This window comes from Pleuronectes platessa, chromosome 3 (assembly GCF_947347685.1).
Source record: "Pleuronectes platessa chromosome 3, fPlePla1.1, whole genome shotgun sequence".
Classification (NCBI taxonomy): domain Eukaryota; kingdom Metazoa; phylum Chordata; class Actinopteri; order Pleuronectiformes; family Pleuronectidae; genus Pleuronectes; species Pleuronectes platessa.
In genome coordinates this window covers 12,197,673-12,206,699 of record NC_070628.1, presented here as the reverse complement: position 1 = coordinate 12,206,699, position 9,027 = coordinate 12,197,673, and positions in this window count along the sequence as shown.

The following is a 9,027-nucleotide window of genomic DNA, read 5'->3' as shown; positions in this document are numbered from 1 at the left end:
GACTGGCAGGCCGAGAGGATGCAAACACAATGCTTACATGCAAGGTTGGGAGCAGTAAAGTATTTGGAGAGTTCTGTGCACGTTTTTATAATCTGCACAATCAAAATGATCCATCTGTGGTCATTTTATCTGAAATAGTGAATAAATGTTGAATGGATGAATTGATGTTTCTAATAGCAGAAAGTTAATGAAGTGAAAAGGGAAAAAAAGTTTATTGAAGTTTCTTGTCGAAATGCGAAATACAATCCCTGCATCACACACCTTCAATGTTGTTTATTTTATTTGTCAAAATAAAAAAATTAAAAATTAATTGAAATATGGTTTCATACAAATCTGCCAAAACAAGCTAATTACCCAGCTTCAAATCAAAGGTTTATCCCTTTAAACTCCCACTTAAGTATGGAAATCACACAGTAAAACTAAATGTAAAGTTAAAAATGGATAATTATATTTTACCGCATAATGTTATGTCAATTCTGCATGAATAACTATGTCAGTGAAATAACATAATGCAATAATTTCTCTGTATAAGTCTTATAATTGTTTTTATTTACGTGAAAACTTATATTACATTAAAAGAAATATCAGTAAAATTATACATATTAATTGATTGTTGGGTGTCATGACATTTATATTTACTCGAGCCAAGCTCTTGTATTATCATATTGATGATACTAAACATTTCAGTTTTGAGTTAACAAGCTGCTAAAGATCCTTGTTCTCCACAGTCCAAACGTGTGTGATGTGCAGCCTGGAGCCGCCCTGTACGGGCTGTGGTAGTTATCCACATGTTCTTGTGGGTTTCCTCTGGGTGAAGTTATTTCCCTCCCACAGTCCACACACCTGCAGGGTCACTGAAATGGAAACTTAAAATTGCTCATAGATGTTATTTTGGGAGTGAATGTGTTTGGCTCATTCACGGTGTAACATGCTGTCACTCCAGTGTGTGCTGCGGATAATGATGTGCTCACCCTCAGTTTACAGGTAGACAGGGGGGCAATGGATGGAGGGAAAGAGGGATGGATGGATGGATCGAGGGTTGGATAGATGGAGGGATGGATTGAGGGATGATGAGGTATGGATGGAGGCATAGATGGATGGGGAAAAAGGGATGAATGGAGGGATAGATGGAGGGATGATTGGAGGGGTGGATGAGAGATGGATGGATGGATGGATGGATAGAGGGATGGCTGGAATTAGGGATGTAGGGATGTATAGAGGGATGACAAAATGAAGAAAAGCACACAGTGTAAATAGATTTTCTGAAAGAGTCAGTTGAGATTTGACATTTCGCTCGAGGGCTGATCTGTTACCTGCAGGCTTTATGGATATTGATGGGGACAAAACACCGTCTCTCTAAACACACTCAGCTTTGCTTGTTCCCTGATTCTCTGTAGTGCTGGTATTTTGAATATTGTTTTGTCAAGACTATAAACGATTATCGGGTGCATTATTGATACTCTTTGGCTATTAACTAAGTTTTCTGTGAGGGCGATCAGAGGAAGCTACACTAAATGCGGTCTAAAATACATAATTATTACAACATCAGCATAAACCCTTTAACGCACTCAATTGCGTGAGAATATTTCGTTCAAAGAATCCTTCAAAACCATTCATAAACCCATAAATAGCTAAATTCTCCACACAAAAGAGCAGATGCATGCAGCCAAAGAAGAGAAACTACATTTCATCACCTTTTCAAAGCTGCAGTCACAGGTTTCGAGGTCTCTGCTTCAATAATCTATATACCTAACTCTTAAATCCTATTATACTCCTGATATCCTTATACCTTAAAGACTGGATGCTTGGAATGAATAGGCCGACAATATACTTTTCTGGTTTTGCACAGTGGCCAGTTTTTATGTAGGTGGCCAATCATCTCACCCAACTCCGCGAGAAGCCTTTGAGAAGCACCTTTGAAAGTGTTGGAAGTTTATTATAAGCCTTTTAGCAGAATGGATTCATGCTGAGCTGTGAAAGTGCTGCAGGAGAACATAACAGGTCTGCCAGTGCGGCAGCATCCAGAGCTCAGGAGAAGCGCTGATCACTCTGAAGTGTTTAAACTACCAGCAGCTTCCGTGCGTCTTCAGGGAGGGAGAGAATGGAGACGGCACTACAGTTGTCTCATTTGTCTGAAAGCAGAAAACAGCATTTGGGAAAAATAATGCCGGCTTCATTTTGGAAACTTCCCTTGTGAACACAGAGAGATCTGCACACAAGTCATTAAATCGTAATTAGGCTTGAAACAGTTACAGTACAATTCCTGATGGTTTGTGTTACAAGTATTCTGAACATTCTGAACAACATTAAAACTATGTTTGGCCAATAGTGGTATTACTAAAATTGAGGATTGTTTCAGCAATTTGTATTTATAATAATAATAATTATTATTATTATCATTATTGTTATTATCAATTTTTTTTTTTTTTAATATATCAAAATAATCATGGTCAATCTTGATATGACATTTTCACAACCTTTTATCACTTGCTGAAATAAGTAAAAATCAATTAGATCGGCATGACACCGTTCTCAAATTATTCTGAAGCTCTTTTGCTTTACACAGGTCTCACAAGTCCCGAGTTCAAAATCCATCTAAATCCTGTCTCTTCCCATTCATGAATGAAATTAGCGGCTGAATCTGGGGAAATGAAGACTCTTAACTTTTGTAGCTGATCCAGCCAATCTATTTGAGGATGGAGCAGTAAATCCTAATATTTGGTACAGGATACAATAATGGAGTTATAAGAATCAGACCATGGAAGATGGAAAGTTGTCATTACTGGGGATGGGGCTAGGGGGAATGAGGGCGGACCAGCGAGTGCAAAAAGAGCTGAGGCTTCAGACGGGGATATTTCAATGGTTCTGCTCTCCAGCAGACTACACATATAAGGCAGAAATTACCAGATTATAAAGATACGAAAATGTAAAATCACCTCATCATACTCCGGAAAGGCAGGTTCATTTATGTAGCACATTTCAATAGCAAGATGATTCAAACTCGTAGATATATAAAAGCATGAGAAAATGTTAAAGCAACAGAGACAGTATAACACAAAGCAAACAGAGATGTAGCAGAGCAGCGATGACAACTGTACTGATAGAGGTGTGGTCAGTGTGGGTACGTGTCTAACCCTGGGCAGGATCACTGTTTATCTCAACAATCTGGTTGTAATCATGGTCCACGATCAGCTGCCACCATGATGCATGATGTTGCTGCAGCTTCAATCCTGGATCTGCAATGATGAAGACTTTGAAAAAATTCCTTCTCCTGCTTCAGAGACTTCAGGGGAGGGGCAAGGAAATGTACTTTTGTTGTATGTATGTAAGACAAATGTAATGCAGCATCATAAATCATTAAATATACATTTTGAAGGTTCCCTGGTGGATTTTTGACCTCTAGTTGCTTTATGGAGCCATTTTCTCCATGAGAGGGTTTCAGTTTTGTTTATCTTGTGCTTGAGGGGGAAAACCAACCCAGTCTCATCAGAAAACATTCAATGGCAACGTTGGTCCACTTGGAACGACGTTACCATCTCACAATCTGAGAGGCCAGATTGTGAGATGGTAACATTTAGTCCTCCCATTGTTTTGCATTGGCGTGTTCTCAGGTCACGTGACTCTCAAGCTCCCGTCTGCGGAGAGGAAAACATGGCAGATATTCCTTGTTTTTTCAGATAAAAATATAATTTTGTAACTTAGTTTGGGCATAAAAATACATTCTGACACCATTTCTAGCGAGAAATGTGCTCTTTGCTTCCACAGTCTTCAGCCAGTTCGTGCTTATGATAAATATTTTAATAGTTATCACGCATGTTTTTATCGTTGCTATGACGGTTGCCATGCCACCACGGCGCAGCTTGGTGTTTAAATCACAGTCCCTGCGTGGTGTCCTTCAGTGATCGTGAATGTTATTCTTGTTATATAATAGTAATATTTGAGGCTAGATTACATCTCTAATGAGAAGGAACCTGCGAGTCTGTTCATACCGAGGCCGGCCCGAGTGCGCGAGCGGACCGGACCGAGTGCGCGACCGGACCGAGTGCGCGAGCGGACATGACGTGTGGCTGTCGTAAAAACCCTATTTGTAAACAACCAGTCCTTTTAACTCGGGGCTGCGTCATAAACACGGAGCGCTTGGAAGACCACGATGTCATCTTCCTTCTGTCAGGTAAGTAGTTTATTGTTTTTAAAGATCGTTACAATCTAGGTTTACAGTCCGAGTGCGGAGAGAGTCCGTCAATCCACACTATGGAAGCTGTTCATCAGCTAATACGCCATTGTTAGCCACATGCTTCAGCCCACGGTAGCCTGTGCTACCTGGGAGGTGAATACATTGTTGTTGAAAGCAGTTCAAGACGCTTAGCTCATCATTGAGGGACGCTACAATATAAATATAAACATGAATTTGATTTATGAATGCTTTAGATTAATAAGGAGTGTATTTGTCTACCATTACTCCACAATATCAGATCAATTTGGTTTAATGTATAGTATGCAATATGACAATGTTTTCATGTTATGGAGTTGCGATTCATTTTCTAAAACAATTGCTATGTTCTGTTTTTTAATCAAGGAGGATCAAAGTAAAGCTACAGGAGTTTCATTAACGTCAACAACTTGGACCGAACAGTTTGTTTTGCTTGATGAAGAGCAGGAAGGGCAGCCTGGAGAGAAAGAGAAGCCGGGTTGAGCCCACTACCATCATCCATGTACCACAAGGAAGATGAGGGAGAGAAATGATCCTACCATTAAAGAGGTACTTTTAAGTTACATACCAGAAAAACCATTTTATATAATTTGCCAAATATACATTTTTATTAAATCCCCAAAGTACGCTTGCTGGAATACAAGTTAATATCACACTGAAAGAATTTTGATCAATCATGCTTCCCTGCTGTGATTGTTTAACTGGGAAAACAACTTTTTCCACAGGAAGGCAAGTAAATTTAAGGAATACATGTGCAAAGTTTTCCTCTGTTATGTATAATGATGACCCCCATCAAACATAATGTTAGCAATATTTACACCTTTTAATTTATACTGTTTATTTCTGTCTACATGTGTGAATTTGCCTTCATTAGTTTCAGAAAAGAGCGATGATGTATCGGTCAGTGGGCGGCAGCCCGAGACTCCGCAAACTAGTCTGTAAGCAAAGTAGACGAAGGCATCGAGGTTGCGGCCTGCCATCCTTGTTATTTTGCTTAAGGGACTGAATATGTTTCATGCAGAAATATTAGCATTTCCCTTATATCTACCAAAACTGCTTGTTTCACAGACTGCAGTTTTGTTTTGATCCGATGTGGTGTGCAAATACAACCGTATCTGCAATGGGTTGTGGGGCATTAACATTTGTAACTCTAATTTTGTTTTGACAGACTGTGAAAAGAACGTTGAGAACATCACCACTCTACAGGAAGACACAGTCCAGTAATGGGTGTCAGAAGTTCAGTAGTGAACGACAGGTACTGTGGAAAAATGTGTGTCATTGTTGTACAATGTCCTTTGACTCTGTTTAAACAAGGTTAACACAAAAAGGTTTGATTGTAAAGTGATATTGGTATGAATTCATGTTATTCTCCTCTTCACAAGAAACAAACAATCCAAATTACCTGCAGAAAGCCCTTGATGGACGCTTCAGCTGCATCGTCAGACTGGCCAGACAGCAAGATGCCAACTTTAATGCCAATTTATTTGTGTAACATTCTGTGACCAAATGTATAGATAACTTTTTGTAGATTGTAAAAATAGATAACCCATTTATTACAAAAAAACTACACTAGAATTACCGCACTGCGTTGTATGACTCCGCTAACCAGTGCAGTGTCCGTCTACATATTTCTACATATTTTCTCTCATATAAATGACACTGTATCTCTTGACAACTGAAACCATAAGATGAGGTCAGTGTGGCCTTGACCTTTTTACTTTAAGACAAATACAAAGTTAGACAATCCGAAAACATGCAGTTATGCCTCCGGCGACTCGCTATTGCAGAGGCATTAAAACCGTAGTGTAGTAGATTGGATTTTATTGGTGTTACATTGGACATCTTGTATGGGTACACCAAAAAATATATTTGGTTTCACATTCTAGATGGCAATAAGCAGAGTCATCAACTCAGGAAAAATATTTCTGTAGAAAAGAAAGCCCTGTATGTGTGTATGTATACATACACACAAACGCACTATTGAGACGTTTTGTTTTTTATCATATATTCTCAGGCAGTACTGATGCATTTACTGAGAGGGGACGTGAGGGCCTACTCTGCGTGCTCAGAGTTCAAGCCCAGCAGGCTGCAGCGGGCCTGACATATTCTGGAACAGCAGCACAGTCTTTGGATGACTCCTCTGAAGATGAAAACATGGCGAGGTACTTCTCCACTGATGAAGAACTGTGAGGGCTGTGATTAGCTACACTCTCTTGCTACAAGGCTACTCATGCTACTCCCTGGCAGCCTTAGGAAGGCATTAGCTTGCCCTTGGGTAGCTGTTAGCTTCAGCATTTTTAGTTTTTAGTGGCCTGTCTGACGTTTATGTTTAAAAAAAAAAAATCAGAGGGAACCATCTTCATAATTTAACACTATGGTTTGTTTGTGTCCTTCAGTTCTTCTCAAGAGAAGCAGTACAGGTGTGCCTCAGCTCCACGGTCCCTCCTGCAGCCTCCGCTCCTGATGCTAACCTCATGTCTCCATCACACCAAGCAGCAGACCTGGATTGACAGACCTTTCTCCAGAGCTGCCCCCTCCCTCTGAAACCCCCCTCTCCAAAACACTATTTGTGTAGTTTTTAAAGTATTTTTTGCATGAGAATTGTTGATCATATCATTTCCAGCAGATGCCTTAATATAATGTTTGTGCACAATAAATGACATTGATCATAACATAATGGTATTTCCTTGCACTTCTACACCATGATATTGGCAGATAAGATGCTGATTACATTAAAGCAGTGAATGCTCTTCTTTAAGCAACATAAACAAACAATGATCCAATGGATCTGAAGTAGAATGGGCACATTACATTCTGTAGAGAATGCCTCAGTTATGGAAGTCAGAAAATAACTTTCTTTATCTGAGGTTCCAGTCATTTATAGTCACAGCAAAGCACACAGGTCTGGTTGTCTAGGGACACCCATATCATTGTTTAAGATGTGTAACATCAAGTTTGTGTTTCAGTGCAAAATTAGTCATTAGTCAAGAGTTCACCCTCTTGTTTACATTAAAATTAGGTGACCCAGATGTTTCACAATGCATCTGATAAGGTCTTATGAGAAACATTTTTAACATTAAAGAAATCAACACAGAGGGTAGCAATAACTGTTTGACTTTAATCCGTAGCTGGTAATCAGCGGCCTGACTTATTCAAACACATTAATACTACAATGAATAAGGCAGGGGTTTTCCATCAGAAATCAACTATATCGTCACGTTATGTTTCTCTTGAGCACATGGAAATTACCTTCAGCTTCCACTTACTGTCACCTGAACCATACTGTTATTTCTGTATCTACAGTGACTTTTAGGAAAACGTATACTAGAGGGCAATGTATAAACATTAATACATCTTATTTATATAGAGCTTTTCAAGTAGTGCAAGTACTAAACTGAGGGAAAGTTAATACAAACAATATATATATATTTTATTTCCATGTGCCAGGACAGCCTCACACTTGGATGTAAACCAATTTTAGAACACATTTGCTTATACTGGAGATCTTTTAAATTAATGTCCCAGAAATGAATTATGTTGCTTAAAGAAGAGCATTCACTGCTTTAATGTAATCAGCATCTTATCTGCCAATATCATGGTGTAGAAGTGCAAGGAAATACCATTATGTTATGATCAATGTCATTTATTGTGCACAAACATTATATTAAGGCATCTGCTGGAAATGATATGATCAACAATTCTCATGCAAAAAATACTTTAAAAACTACACAAATAGTGTTTTGGAGAGGGGGGTTTCAGAGGGAGGGGGCAGCTCTGGAGAAAGGTCTGTCAATCCAGGTCTGCTGCTTGGTGTGATGGAGACATGAGGTTAGCATCAGGAGCGGAGGCTGCAGGAGGGACCGTGGAGCTGAGGCACACCTGTACTGCTTCTCTTGAGAAGAACTGAAGGACACAAACAAACCATAGTGTTAAATTATGAAGATGGTTCCCTCTGATTTTTTTTTTTAAACATAAACGTCAGACAGGCCACTAAAAACTAAAAATGCTGAAGCTAACAGCTACCCGACAGCAAGCTAATGCCTTCCTAAGGCTGCCAGGGAGTAGCATGAGTAGCCTTGTAGCAAGAGAGTGTAGCTAATCACAGCCCTCACAGTTCTTCATCAGTGGAGAAGTACCTCGCCATGTTTTCATCTTCAGAGGAGTCATCCAAAGACTGTGCTGCTGTTCCAGAATATGTCAGGCCCGCTGCAGCCTGCTGGGCTTGAACTCTGAGCACGCAGAGTAGGCCCTCACGTCCCCTCTCAGTAAATGCATCAGTACTGCCTGAGAATATATGATAAAAAACAAAACGTCTCAATAGTGCGTTTGTGTGTATGTATACATACACACATACAGGGCTTTCTTTTCTACAGAAATATTTTTCCTGAGTTGATGACTCTGCTTATTGCCATCTAGAATGTGAAACCAAATATATTTTTTGGTGTACCCATACAAGATGTCCAATGTAACACCAATAAAATCCAATCTACTACACTACGGTTTTAATGCCTCTGCAATAGCGAGTCGCCGGAGGCATAACTGCATGTTTTCGGATTGTCTAACTTTGTATTTGTCTTAAAGTAAAAAGGTCAAGGCCACACTGACCTCATCTTATGGTTTCAGTTGTCAAGAGATACAGTGTCATTTATATGAGAGAAAATATGTAGAAATATGTAGACGGACACTGCACTGGTTAGCGGAGTCATACAACGCAGTGCGGTAATTCTAGTGTAGTTTTTTTGTAATAAATGGGTTATCTATTTTTACAATCTACAAAAAGTTATCTATACATTTGGTCACAGAATGTTACACAAATA